The sequence below is a fragment of the Saccopteryx bilineata genome, chromosome 2, assembly GCF_036850765.1.
Source record: "Saccopteryx bilineata isolate mSacBil1 chromosome 2, mSacBil1_pri_phased_curated, whole genome shotgun sequence".
NCBI classification, from domain to species: domain Eukaryota; kingdom Metazoa; phylum Chordata; class Mammalia; order Chiroptera; family Emballonuridae; genus Saccopteryx; species Saccopteryx bilineata.
This window is the reverse complement of record NC_089491.1, coordinates 172,493,465-172,507,771: the sequence shown is the minus strand read 5'-3', so window position 1 is coordinate 172,507,771 and position 14,307 is coordinate 172,493,465. Positions and strand designations below refer to the sequence as shown.

The window sequence follows — 14,307 nt, the reverse complement described above, 5'->3', positions numbered from 1 at the left end:
AAAGTAAAAGAAGAGAAGGAATGTAAAAGATAAATCCATGTAATAATAAAGAAATTATTTATTGGCTGTATTAGTTCAATTCATTATTAAATAATACAGAACTATCAAACAAAGGGCAAAGGCTTGTAATTTTTCTGTACAGAATTAAGAACTGGTAAGACTACTTAGTATAGCTGCCAAACCTTTCTCCAGTTTCTTTTCTTTCAGACATGTTAGATTTCGCAACAGTCTCCACTTACCTTTACATTCTCCATGTTTAAGTACAAATTGTATTTGATTTCTCCAACCCTTGCCCTAAGATATTATGACATGTATTTTAGCTTTTGAGTCAGGGCATAAAGGAAGAAACTGAAATGTTTTCACTTTCCTGAAATATGTGTCCATTTTACTTACACCATTTTATAAAATATAACATAAACTAACTAAAACTAACAGCAGCCATCAGTTTAACAACTCTAAAAGAAGATGAGTGGGTAAGGCACACTTAACAAAACAAACTTCAGTTTACTATGTTTCTCTGTGTTTAGAATATCTATAAAAACCAATGTCTCTACAAGAATTACTAATACTAATTGCAAAGTTTTTAAACATAGGAATCAAGTGGGCTTGCTGAGAAAACTCTGTACTCCCCCTCAAACCTACACTTACTATGACACAACCCTCACTAATACTAAAACACTCCTGTTAAAAGGAAAAACTTCTAAAGTTAGGAAAGTAGAAACACCTGAATCTGGGTAGGAAGTGCCATGGCTAGTAAACACCCCAGTCAGAGAGCATAACAAGCAATTCAGAGCAACTTATAACTCCTTATGGGGCTCCAACTTGGACAGCTCATGTCCCAGGCCCCAATCCCTGAGTTAAAAAGAGATCAAATGTGGGAAGAGGAAGGGAGGGAAAAAGGAAATCAGAGAAGTGATGAAAGTGTTCTATTTTTTTTCCCTCATCCTCTATCCAGCATTCTTGCAGTATGGTCACCAGAAAATCTCTATTGTGGGTGTTGATAGTCCTATTTGCCATATCCACCAAAAGCCCTAAACCAGTATCCCAAGTTTCTTCTAATACCTAGATTCAAAACCTGTATCAGCCATCTCTCTTTCAAACACCTCCCTTTCACCTCTGGATCCCTCCATACCCTTCTCAAAGTGATGTCTTTTGGCTATTAAGCTCACCCCTATTTAAGTCTATCGAAATTCATTCACTTGATTTTTTCCAAATCTATACTTTTTCTGATACTATGCCCCTGAAATATTTTTTAAATAATTCAACTGAAATGCCATAACTCTCATTTCTAATGATTACTCTTACCTATATTTCCAGACAAACTCAATGCCATATTTTATCTAATCACCCCTACCTCCTCCCCAGTTTTTTCTAATGCTAAGCCCCTAACCTCACTCTCTGAGAAGCCAGTTTATATCCCTCCCCCTTCTCCCATTTCACCCCATTCCATGATACTTCTATTAGACTTCCACACTCCACTTCCATTCCCTCAGGATTCAACTCCCCCCTTCTCGCCACGCCCTGTGCCCCCCGGGGATACTTACCCCCCAAGTTCTCCCCACACTTCAGGCCCCTGGCCCCGCCTTCTCCTCCAAAGGAAGGAGGCGAGAGGAGGGAGAGGGGCGGCACTTAGCAAGGTAAAGGCGATCTCCCACTAGTGCTCATCGCCGCCAATCGCAGGCTCCTCCTCTCTTATTGGTCAGCGTTAGTCCATGCTCCACCCTCTTCCTCAGACAGGGCCCGGCCACCGCCTCAGCGCCCCCGTCCAACACAGCCTGGGAGGGGAGACCCTGGCCTGGGACACTGGGACTGATCAGAGTTGAAGGGGAGACTCCTGTCACATCACAGACTAGTTAATGTTAACAGAACTCACCCGCTGGTAGCTCCGTCGCCTCCTGCCCGCCCGCCCGCTGTGGCTCCCACAATCTGTCTCCAGCTTCTTCTTTCCCCCCTCAGCCGAGCAGATACTTTCCTCTCGTCCGGCCAGGCGCACTCGCCTCTCGCGAGATATTGGGGGGGGGGGGGGAGGAAGGGCGAAATCCGTAAGGCCTGAGTTGGAAAGGGGCCTAGGGGCGGGGCTCCGGGAAAATATAGGGGTCGGACTTTCAGTGGGCAGGGTTGGGGAGCGTGGCTGAGCGAGTTGGGGACACCCATATTACACGTGTTCGGTTGTGGAATGTAGAGGAAAAGGGAGAGGGGAGGAAAGGGAATCCTTACAGGTGCCTGTCAAGTAGTGGAGACCCAAAAAGTGAAGTAAATGTTCTAGGGAATGAGATTATCTCAAAGAAGTACATTTAAAAAACGAGACAAGATTATATACCTCAAATAAAGCTGTTAAAAAGAAAAAAGTGATGGAAAAACCTAAGGCGGGTACACGGGATTCGCGGTTCCACAGAGTCCAGCACAGTAGTTGCATTTTCTTCTTTGCATTTAATGTAGCATCACTGTGGCCATAACCTCTGCTGTGTGTGTGACTGTATGGGATGGGGTGGGGGTGCGGGAGGGTCCAACTGCAAGAACTGGTAACTTTTTAAAATATGTGCATGCTGTTTCCACTATCCTCCAAAATTATCACTTCCTTATTGGCAAAGCAGTTTAAAATACCCTTAGCTCTGCTCCAGCAGGATAGCTCTGTTGGTTTGAATATTGTCCTGAAGCACAGAGATTGAAGTTCCATCCAGGATCAGGGCACATATAGGAACAGTTCCTATCTGTCTCTCTCTCCCTTATCTCTCTAAAATCAATAAACATTAAAAAAATAATAATTAAAATACCCTTATCCCTAAGCTAGAGTGAAGGTACTGAAAAAAGCAAACCCCCAGCACAGTGATTTTATCTGATTTAGCCCTATGACCTTGGCGGAGATGCATATCTGAATCTCTTTACAATGAAGTTCGCAATCTCATTTTTCTTAGATACAACTCTGAGATCAAATGAATTAATATATATGAAACTGCTTGAGAATTAAAAAGCACTACGCTTATACCTCAGCTAGTATTTTTTTTTAAAAGATTTTATTTATTGATTTTACAGAGTTGGGGTGGGGAAGCAAGCAGTATCAACTCATAGTTGCTTCACTAGCTGTTCATTGCTTGCTAGTTGTTGGTCCTATGTGCCCTGAAGGAGCAAGCCCAGTTTTGAACCTGGATCTCTGCTCCAGGTCAATGCTCTGCCTACTCTGCCACCACAGGCCAGGCTCAGCTAGAATTAAAAAAAATTAATTAATTAATTGGCCTGACCAGGCGGTGGTACAGTGGATAGATGGTTGGCCTGGGATGGTGAGACCCAGGTTCAAATCCCCAAGGTCGCCTGCTTGAGCATGGAATCATAGACATGACCCCATAGTCAGTCACTGGCTTGAGTCCCAGGTCGCTGGCTTGAGCAAGGGGTCACTCACTCTGCTGGAGCCCTTCAGTCAAGGCACATATGAGAAAACAATCAATGAACAACTAAAGTACTGCAACAAAGAATTGATGCTTCTCATCTCTCTCCCTTCCTGTCTGTCCCTCTCTTTCTCCCTGTCACTAAAAAAATTAAATTGCTCTTTTATTTTATTTACTTATGTATTTATTTTTTGCAAGAGAGACAAGAAGAGAGAGAGATGAGAAGCATCAATTCTTTGTTGCAGCACTTTAGTTGTTCATTGATTGCTTTCTCATATGTGCCTTGATCTGGGGGGCCTACTGCTGAGCCAGTGACCCCTTGCTTAAGACAGCAACCTTGGGGTCAAGCTGGTGACATTATGCTTCAAGCCAGTGACCTTTGGGCTCAAGCCAGTGACCATGGGGTCATGTCTGTGATCCCACACTCAAGCCAGCAACCCTGCACTCAAGCTGGGAGCCTGTGCTCATGTCTTCGACCTTGGGGTCCTCAGTGTCCCAGGCTGATATTCTATCTACTGCACCACTGCCTGGTCAGTTTTTTGTTGTTGTTTTTGTTTTTTTTTATTGACTTGAGAGAGAGAGAGAGAGAGAAACCAATATGTTGTTCAATTCATTTATGCATTCATCAGTTGATTCTTGTATGTGCCCTGACTGGGAATTGAACCTGCAATTTTTGCTTATACACAGATGCTCTAACTGTCCAGAGCCTCAGCTATATTTTTTTTAATAATTATTTTTATTTTATTTTATTTTATTTTTTTACAGAGACAGATAGTCAGAGTGGGGGATAGACAGGGACAGACAGACAGGAATGGAGAGATGAGAAGCATCAATTATTAGTTTTTCGTTGCGCATTACGACACCTTAGTTGTTCATTGATTGCTTTCTCATATGTGCCTTGACCGTGGGCCTTCAGCAGACCGAATAACCCCTTACTCGAGCCAGCGACCTTGGGTCCAAGCTGGCGAGCTTTTTGCTCAAGCCAGATGAGCCCGCACTCAAACTGGCAACCTCGGGGTCTCGAACCTGGGTCCTCCGCATCCCAGTCTGATGTTCTATCCACTGCGCCACCACCTGGTCAGGCATCAGCTATATTTTAACAAACACTTAATAGGACATACGTGCAAAGGTTGTAGACATGGGAAGACGAGCCTGATAGACCTGGTTTGGGCTCTAAAATCAATCAATAAAAAATTTTAAATAAATAAATAAATCCACTTGGATGTCTAATTAGTATTTCCCACCTACCATGTTCAAACAAATTCTTCCTTCCTCTTCCTCCTGTGGCAGTTCCCTGGTCCTCCCTATCTTAGTAAAAGGTACCTCCTTTGTTCCAGCTGTATTTTTTAAATTGAGATATAATTTACATACCATAAAAGTCACTTAAAAATTTTTTTTAAGTGAGAGAGAGATAGTGAGACAGACTCCTGTGTGCACCCTGACAGGGATCCACCCAGCAGCCCCCTCTGGGGCTGATGCTAAAATCAACTGAGTTATTTTTAGCGCCTTAGACTGAAGTTCTGACCCAATGAGCCATCCTCAGCGCCTGGGGTGACACTTGAACCAATTGAGCCACTGGCTATGGAACTAGAAGAGAAAGAGAAGGGGGAGAAAGTGCGGGAGAGAAGCAGATGGTCTCTTCTTTTGAGTGCCCTGACTGGGAATTGAACCCAGGATGATACTCTATCCACTGAACCAACTGGCCAAGGCTAAAATCACCTTTTTAAAGCGTATTATTCAGTGATTTTTCCTATACTCACATAGTTATGCAACTATCACCAATATCTAATTCCAGAACATTTTATCTCCCCAAAAAGAAACCCCTGTACTCACAAGCAGTCACTCTCCATTTACCCCTGAACAGTTCCTGGCAACCACAAGTCTACTTTCTGTCTGTCTGGATTTGTCTGTTATAGACATTTTATATAAGTGGAATCATATAATATGTGGACTTTTGTGTCTGGCTTCTTTCATTTAGCATGTTTTCAAGGTTCATTCATGTTGTAGCATGCATCAGTCATTTATTCCTCACATGGCAGAATAATATTCCGTTGAATGTATATACGAATTTTTGTTTGCCCATTCATCAGTTGATGGACATTTGGCTTGTTGCCAGTTTTGGGCTATTATAAATAATGTTGCTTTGAATATCCATGTAAAAAAATGTCTTTTATTTTTTTAATGTAGACACTGTTTTGAATTCTCATGATGTATACTGAGGAATGGAATTGCTGAGTCATATGGTAAGTCTATGTTTAACTTTTTAAGAAACTGCCAAACTGTTTTTCAAAACAGCTGCATCATTTTACATTCCCATTAGCAATGTATGAAGGTTTCATTTTCTCCATATCCTCAAACAAACACGTATTGTTCAACTTTCTAATTTGAGCAATCCTAGTGGGTGTGAAGTGATATCTTAGTGGTTTTAATTTATATTTCCCAAATGATCAATAGTGTTATATATCACTTCATGTGCTTATTGGCCATTTATTCATCTTCTTTGGAGAAATGTCTATTGAATTCCTTTACCCATTTTGTAACTGAGTTATTTATATTTCTATTATTGAGTTGTAAAAGTACTTTATATATTCTAGACACTGGACTCTTTTTTTTTAATTGAGAGGTGGGGAGATAGACAGACAGATTCCTGCATGTGTCCTGACTGGGATCCACCCAGCAAGCCTACTATGGGGCAGTGCTCTGCCTATCTGGGGCCATTGCTCCGTTGCTCTGCAACCAAGCTATTTTAGTGCCTAAGGTGAGGCCATGGTTTCATCTTCAGCACCCGAAGCCAAGTTGCTCAAATGAGCCATGGCTGTGGGAGGGGGAGAAAGAGAGAAAGTGAGAAGGAAGAGGGGTGGAGAAGCAAATGGTCACTTCTTTTGTGTGCCCTGACTGGGAATTGAACCCAGGACTTCCACACGCTGGGCCAACACTCTACCAGTGAGTTGTCTTTTCTGAAAATGTCTTTTCAAGCACATTTTTAATTTTGGTAAGGTCTAATTTATGTTTTCTTCTTTGTACTGTTGGTTTTGTATCTAAAAAATCACAGCCTAACTCAAGGCCACAAAGATTTACAATTATGTTTATTTATAAGACTGGTAAAGTTTTAACCCCTATAATTAGGCCTTTGATTCATTTTGAGATACTTAAAAATATTTTTGAAAGGTTTTATTTATTAATTTTTAGAGAGAAGAGAGAGAAAGGAGAGGAGCAGGAAGCATCAACTCATAGTTGCTTCTCATATGTGCCTTGACCAGGAGAGGTACATACGTGCTTTGAAGAGGGCTTCAAACCAGTGACCTCTGCGTTCCAGATCAATGTTCCACCCACCTTGTCACCACAGGACAGGTTAAAAGTATACTTAAAATTTTTTTTCAATTACACTTGACATTCAATAGTATATTAGTTTCAGGTGTACAACATAGTGGTTAGACATTTATGTAACTTACAAAGTGATCTCCCCCATAACTGCAATATCCACCTGACACTATACATAGCTATTACAATATTATCAACTATATTCACCATGCTATACTTTACATCCCTGTGACTATTTTGTAACTGCCAATTTATACTTCTTAATCCCTTCTTTTTTCTTCTTCTTCTTCTTCCTCCTCCTTGTCTTCCTCTTCCTCCTTCCCTCCTCCTCCTCCTCCTCCTCCTCCTCCTTCTTCTTCTCCCCCCCCCCTTCTTCTTCTTCTTTTTTCTGGCAATTCATATAGGAGGAGAACACAGATAAATCCTCCCTCTTCAGATCATGGCAATTTTAATCTATCCCATAAGCATAGCCACTAAATCTATTATTAGAAGAAAATATGGTAGTCAAATGGGAAACTTAATCCCTCTTTTTCAGCCCCCCAACCCCCTCTTATCTGGCAACCATCAGTTTATTCTGTTTCTGAGTTTGTTTCTGTTATGTTTGTTCATTTACTTTGTTTTTTAGATTCCACTTAAAAGTCATATGGTATTTATGTTTTCCTTTTTTTCTTTTTTTAATTTTTCTGAAGCTGGAAACGGGGAGAGACAGTCAGACAGACTCCCGCATGCGCCCGACCAGGATCCACCCAGCACGCCCACCAGGGGCTACGCTCTGCCCGCCAGGGAGCGATGCTCTGCCCCTCCGGGGCGTCGCTCTGTCGCGACCAGAGCCACTCTAGCACCTGGGGCAGAGGCCAAGGAGCCATCCCCAGCGCTCGGGCCATCTCTGCTCCAATGGAGCCTTGGCTGCAGGAGGGGAAGAGAGAGACAGAGAGGAGGAAGGGGGGTGGAGAAGCAAATGAGCGCTTCTCCTATGTGCTCTGGCCGGGAATCGAACCCGGGTACCCCACACGCCAGGCCGACGCTCTACCGCTGAGCCAACCGGCCAGGGCCTGTCTTTTTCTGATTGACTTATTTCAGTCAGCACAATACCCTCTAGGTCCATCCATGTTGTTGCAAATGGTTAAGATTACATTTTTAAAATTATTTTTATTTATTTATTCATTTTAGAGGAGAGAGAGAGAGAGAGAGAGAGAAGGGGGGGAGCAGGAAGCTTCAACTCCCATATGTGCCTTGACGAGGCAAGCCAGGGTTTTGAACCGGCAACTTCAGCATTCCAGGTATAGGCTTTATCCACTGCGCCACCACGGGTCAGAAGATTACATTTTTTATGGCAAAGTAACATTTCATTGCATATATATACCACATCTTCTTTATCCAATCATCTATCAAAGGACACTTAGGTGGCTTCCATATCTTAACTATTGTAAATGATGCTACAATGAACATAGAAATGCATATATCTTTTCAAATTAATGTTTTGGATTTCTTTGGATAAACAGCCAGAAGTGAGATGGCTGAGTCATATTGTACTTCTAGTTTTAATTTTCAGAGAAATCTCTATACTGTTTTCCATAATAGCTGCACTATTTTGCAATTCCACCAAGAGTGCACAGGGGTTACTTTTCTCCACATCCTTGGCAACGCTTCTTTATGAGATCATTTTTTTTCTTTTCTTAAATTTTATTTATTGATTTAAGAACATCATCATTGATTTGAACAATATCAATTTGTTGTTCACTTTTTCCATTCATTTATTGCTTATTCTGACCAAAGATCAAACCCACAACTTTGGCATATGGGGATAACACTCTAACAAACTGACCTACCCAGCTTCTTTTATTTTTTAATTACAGTTGACATTAATAAGATAATTTTTGTATATGGTATGAAGTAGGGGTCCAATTTCATTCTTTTGCAGGTAGATACCCAGTTGTCCCAACACTGTTTAGTAAATAAACTATTCTTTTCCCCATTAAATTGTCATAGTACTCATAAAAAATTAATTGACCTTAAATATTTGGACTTATGTCTGGAGTCTCAATTTTATTCCATTATTCTATATCTCCATTCTTATGCCAGTATCAAAAAGGCTTCATAGGCCTGACCTGTGGTGACACAGTAGATAAAGTGTCAACCTGGAATGCTGAGGTTGCCGTTTGAAACCCCAAGCTTGCCTGGTCAAGGCACACCATGGGAGTTGATGCTTCCTGCTCCTCCCGCTTCTCTCTCTCTCTCTCTCTCATTCTCTCTCTCTTCTCTCTAAAATGAATAAAATATTTTAAAAAAAAGATTGTACTGATTTTAGCCTACCAGGCAGTGGCACAGTGGATAGAGCATCGGCCTGGGATGCAGAGGACCCAGGTTTGAAACCCCAAGGTCACTGGCTTAAGCACAGGCTCATCCCACTTGAGCGTGAGCTCACCAGCTTGAGCACAGGATCATAGACATGATCCCATGGTTGATGGCTTGAGTCTAAATGTCTGACTTGAACCCAAGGTAACTGGCTTCAGCAAAGGGTCACTGGTTCAGCTGGAGTCCCCTGGTCAAGGCACATATGAGAAAGCAATCAGTGAACAATTAAAGTGACACAGAGACGAGTGGCTGCTTCTCATCTCTCTCCCCTTTCTGTCTCTCTCACTAAAAACAAAACAACAACAACAACAAAAAAATACAAACACCAGAATTTTGATAGGGATTGTACTGATTCTGTATATCAATTTGGGAGTATTGCCATCTTGAGACTTGTTTGGAGGTTCTAGCAGGGGAGCGCAGGTACTCGTATACCCTTGACCGAAGAACGGTCCTCTCCTCTAGTGGGGAAGGTCGTCCTCTTCGACCAAGTGTGCAGCTTCGGGAGGGACGCACATGGAGCGGTGAGGGAGGAAGGGGACTAGCCAGCCAGATCAGCCGAATCAACCCTGGCGATCAATGGGGTGACAGATGTCGCAGCCAGATCGCCCTCACATCCGAGTATTGCCATCTTAATAATGTTAAGTCTTTTTTTTTAATGTTTTATCTTTTTTTAAAAAAACTTTTATTTATTTATTTTTTACAGAGACAGAGAGTGAGTCAGAGAGAGGGATAGACAGGGACAGACAGACAGGAACGGAGAGGGATGAGAAGCATCAATCATTAGTTTTTCATTGCGCATTGCAACACCTTAGCTGTTCATTGATTGCTCTCTCATATGTGCCTTGACCGTGGGCCTCCAGCAGACCGAGCAACCCCTTGCTGGAGCCAGTGACATTGGGTTCAAGCTGGTGGGCTCTTGCTCAAACCAGATGAGCCAACGCTCAAGCTGGTGACCTCGGGGTCTCGAACCTGGGTCCTCTGCTTCCCAGTCCGATGCTCTATCCACTGCGCCACCACCTAGTCAGGCAATAATGTTAAGTCTTTTAATCCATGAATATGCAATGTCTTTTCATTTATTTAGCTCTTCTTAGTTTCTTCGAACTATGTTAAAGACTTTATTTATTGTAGAGAGGAGACAGAGAGAGAGAGAGAGAGAGAGAGAAGGGCAGGAGGAGCAGGAAGCATCAACTCCCATATGTGCTTTGACCAGGCAAGCCCAGGGTTTTAAACTGGCAACCTCAGTGTTCTAGGTTGATGCTTTATCTACTGCGCCACCACAGGTGAGGCACAAATGCTATTTTTAAAATTTCTAGTAGTACAGTGCACCACCACAGGTCAAGTATGAACTATGCATTGTAATTTTTGGTGTACAAATATGTCACTTACTTTGTTAAATTTATTTGTAAGTATTTTTTCTATTTGATGCTATTGTAAATGAAACTGGTTTTTTTTTATTTCATTTTCAGATAGTTTATTGCTACTGTATAAAAATACAATTAGGCCCTGGCTGGTTGGCTCAGTGGTAGAGCGTCGGCCTAGCATGCAGGAGTCCCGGGTTCGATTCCCAGCCAGGGCACACAGGAGAAGCGCCCATCTGCTTCTCCACCCCTCCCCCTCTCCTTCCTCTCTGTCTCTCTCTTCCCCTCCTTCAGCCAAGGCTCCATTGGAGCAAAGTTGGCCCGGGCACTGAGGATGGCTCTGTGGCCTCTGCCTGAGGTGCTAGAATGGCTCTGGTTGCAACAGAGCGACGCCCCAGGGCGGAGCATTGCCCCCTGGTGGGCGTGCCGGGTGGATCTCGGTCAGGCGCATGCGGCAGTCTGTCTGACTGCCTCCCTGTTTCCAACTTCAGAAAAATACAAAAAAAAAAAAGTAAAAATATAATTAATGTTTACATACAGGTCTTATATCGTGCATTCTTGTACTTTTTAATGAGCTCTTAAAGAGTTTTCTTGTGGATTCCTGAGGATTTTCTAAATATAAGATCATGTCATGTGCAAATAGAGATAATTTTACTTCTTCCTTTCCAATCTAGATGCCTTTTATTTGCTTTAACTAGAATCTCTATTGAAATTTTCAAATTTATTTTAATTGATTTTAGAGAGAGAGGAAGGAAGGGAAAAAGAGAAACATCAATTTGCTGTTCCACTTATTTATGCATTTATTGGTTGGTTCTTTTTAAAGTTTTATTGGGGTGATACTGGTTAAAAATTATACTGATCTCAGATGTATTGGTTGATTATTTTTCTTCCCAAAGGAGAAATGGTGAGGTAGCAAAACAGATTGTGGCATGAGCCCTGACCAGGATCTAGCCTGCAACCCCCATCTGCGGCCATGCTCACAACCAAGCTATTTTTAGCGCCTGAGTCAGAGTCTCCATTGAGCCATCAGTACCCAGGGCCAATGCACTTCAACCAATCAAGCCATGGCTGTGAGAGGAGAGATACAGAGAAGGGGCAGGGGAGGGTGTAGAAGAGGATGGTCACTTCTCCCATCTGCCCTGACCAGGAATCGAACCTGGGACATCCACATGCTGGGCTAATGCTCTACCACTGAGCCAACTGGCCAGGGGCTTTGTTGATTCTTGTATGTGTCCTGACTGGGTATCGAGCCCGTAACCTCAGCATATAGGGTGATGCTCTAACCAACTGAACTACCCGAGCAGGATATGTTGATTGAATTTCATATGTTAAACCAACCTTGTATTTTGGAGACAAATCCCACTTGGTCACGGTGTTTAATTTTTTATGTTGCTGTATTTTGTTTCCAATTATTTTGTAGATTTTTATGTCTGTATTCATCAGAGATGTTGGTCTCTAGTTTTGTTGTCTTGTGATGTCTTTTATCTAGCTTTGGTTTCAGGATAAAATTGGCCTCATAGAATGAATTGAGAAATGTTACACTGTCTTCCATTTTCTGAAAATTTGTGAATTGGTGGTAATTCTTTAAACATTTGGTAGAATTCACCAGTGAAGCCATATATACTGCTTGCAAAAATTAGGGGATATTTTAAAAATAAATATGATGTGATAAAATAGCCCCTAATTTTTGTGAGCAGTATATATGATCCTAGAATTTTTTAAAACATTTTATGTGCTTTTATTTATTTATTTTTAATTATTTATTCATTTTAGTGAATAGAGACAGAGACAGAGAGAGAGAAGGAAGGGAGGGGCAGGAAGCATCAACTCATATGTGCCTTGACCAGGCAAACCTGGGGTTTCAAACTGGCAACCTCAGCATTTCAGCTCAACACTTTATCCACTGCACCATCACAGATCAGGCCCTAGGATTTTCTTTGTGGTAAGTTTTTCTTTTACCATTGACATTATCTTTACTTGTTATATAGGTTTGTTTAGATTTTTCTGTTTTTTCTTGAGTCAGTTTCTGTAGTTTGTATCATTCTAAGAATTTTCCCATTTCATCTAGGTTATCTAAATGTTTGACATGATTATTCATAAATACTTCCTTATAATCTTTTTTATTTCTTTTCTTTTAGCAAGAGAGAGATGAGAAGCATCAACTCATAGTTGCAGCACCTTAATTGTTCATTGATTGCTTTCTCATGTGCCTCGACCAGGGGTCTCCAGCTGAGCCAATGACCCCTTGGTCAAGCCAGCGACCTTTGGCTCAAGCCAGTGACCTTTAGGCTTAAGCCTGTGATCATAGGGTCATGTCTATAATCCTATGTTGGGTCCTCAGCATCCCAGGCCAACACTCTATCCACTGCACCACGATCTAGTTAAGTTCCTTTTTATTTCTACAAGGCTGACGTTAGTGTGTCTCCCTTTCATTTCTAATTTTAATAACCTAAATATTCATTTTGGTTTTGTCAGTCTAGCTGAAGTTATGTCAATTTTTAAATTATTTTTTATTGACTGATATTTTTTAGAGAGTCAGAAAGAGGAAGAGAGAGCGAGAGAGCAAAGCATTCATTTGTTGTTTCACTTAGTTGTACATTCACTTGTCTATTCCCATATGTGCCCTGACCAGAGATTGAACCCACAACCTTGGCATTTTGGGACCATACTCTAACTGACTGAGCTAACCAGACAGGGCTCAAAGTTTTGTCAATTTTGTTAATGTTTTCAAAGAACCAACATTAGGCCCTGGCCAGGCAGCTCAGTTGGTTAGAGTATTCTCTGGATATGTGGAAGTTACAGGTTTGATCCCAGGTCAGAGCACATATAAGGATCAACCAATGATGGCACGAGCCTGACCAGGCGGTGGCGCAGTGGATAGAGCGTCGGACTGGGATGCAGAAGGACCCAGGTTCGAGACTCCAAGGTTGCCAGCTTGAGCGCGGGCTCATCTGGTTTGAGCAAAAGCCCACCAGCTTGAACCCAAGGTCGCTGGCTCCAGCAAGGGGCTACTCGGTCTGCTGAAGGCCCACCCATGGTCAAGGCACATATGAGAAAGCAATCAATGAACAACTAAGGTGTTGCAAAGCGCAATGAAAAACTAATGATTGATGCTTCTCATCTCTCTCCGTTCCTGTCTGTCTGTCCCTGTCTATCCCTCTCTCTGACTCACTCTCTGTCTCTGTAAAAAAAAAACAAAAAACAAACAAACAAACAAACAAAAAATCTAATCTAAAAAAAAGAATGTTAACAATGATGGCACGAATGAGTAGAACAACAAAAATCGATGTTCTTCCTTTCTCTTTCTCTGTCTTTTGCCTTTTCTCTCTCTAAAAATCAATAAAAATAAAATAAAATATTTGTTGCCCTGGCCAGGGGCGCAATGGATAGAGCGTCATCCCAGAGCACCCAAGCACACTGGTTCGATCCTGGGTGTCACCAGCTGGATCTGGGGGTTGCCAGCTTGAGCTTAGAGTCTCAGATCCTGAGGTCTCCCAGCTTGATTCAGGGGTCACCAGATCAATCTCAAGGGCACCAGCTCAACCCTCGAGGTCACTGGTTCTAGCCCTGGTCAGGGTACATATAAAAAGCAATCAATGGCACAACTAAGTGGAACAATGAGATGATGCTTTTCTCTCTCTCTTCCCCCTCTTCTCCTAAAAAACAAAAACAAAAACAAAAAAAACAATGTTAGGCTTAACTGATTTTTTTCTCTTATTTTTCCATTCTCTATTCCATCTGTTTCCACTCTAATCTGTTATTTCCTTCCTCTCATTTGCTTGCCCCTTTTTCTTTAGCTTAGGTTATTGATTTGAGATTTTTAAAAATAAACTTTATTTTTGAAGTTTTTAGATTTATTTATTTATTGATTTTTAGAGTGAGGAGAGACA

The 14,307-nt window shown here is 41.9% G+C and overlaps 1 protein-coding gene and 1 non-coding gene across 2 annotated transcripts in view; both read right to left on the bottom strand.

Moving 5' to 3' along the window:
- The window catches only part of LOC136324969 (cyclic AMP-dependent transcription factor ATF-7), a 140,418-nt gene extending 138,420 nt beyond the window's left edge, over positions 1-1,998 (bottom strand). Inside the window, exon 1 of the mRNA XM_066258561.1 lies at positions 1,874-1,998. The gene's annotated coding sequence lies outside the window, so the exon portion shown is untranslated. The remainder of the gene's footprint in view (positions 1-1,873) is intronic.
- Positions 1,999-7,081: 5,083 nt separating this feature from the next.
- On the bottom strand, positions 7,082-7,220 carry LOC136327542 (small nucleolar RNA SNORA29). Its single transcript, XR_010729738.1, has one exon. It is a non-coding gene; the product is annotated as a small nucleolar RNA SNORA29 (small nucleolar RNA).
- Between the last annotated feature and the right edge of the window lie 7,087 nt (positions 7,221-14,307).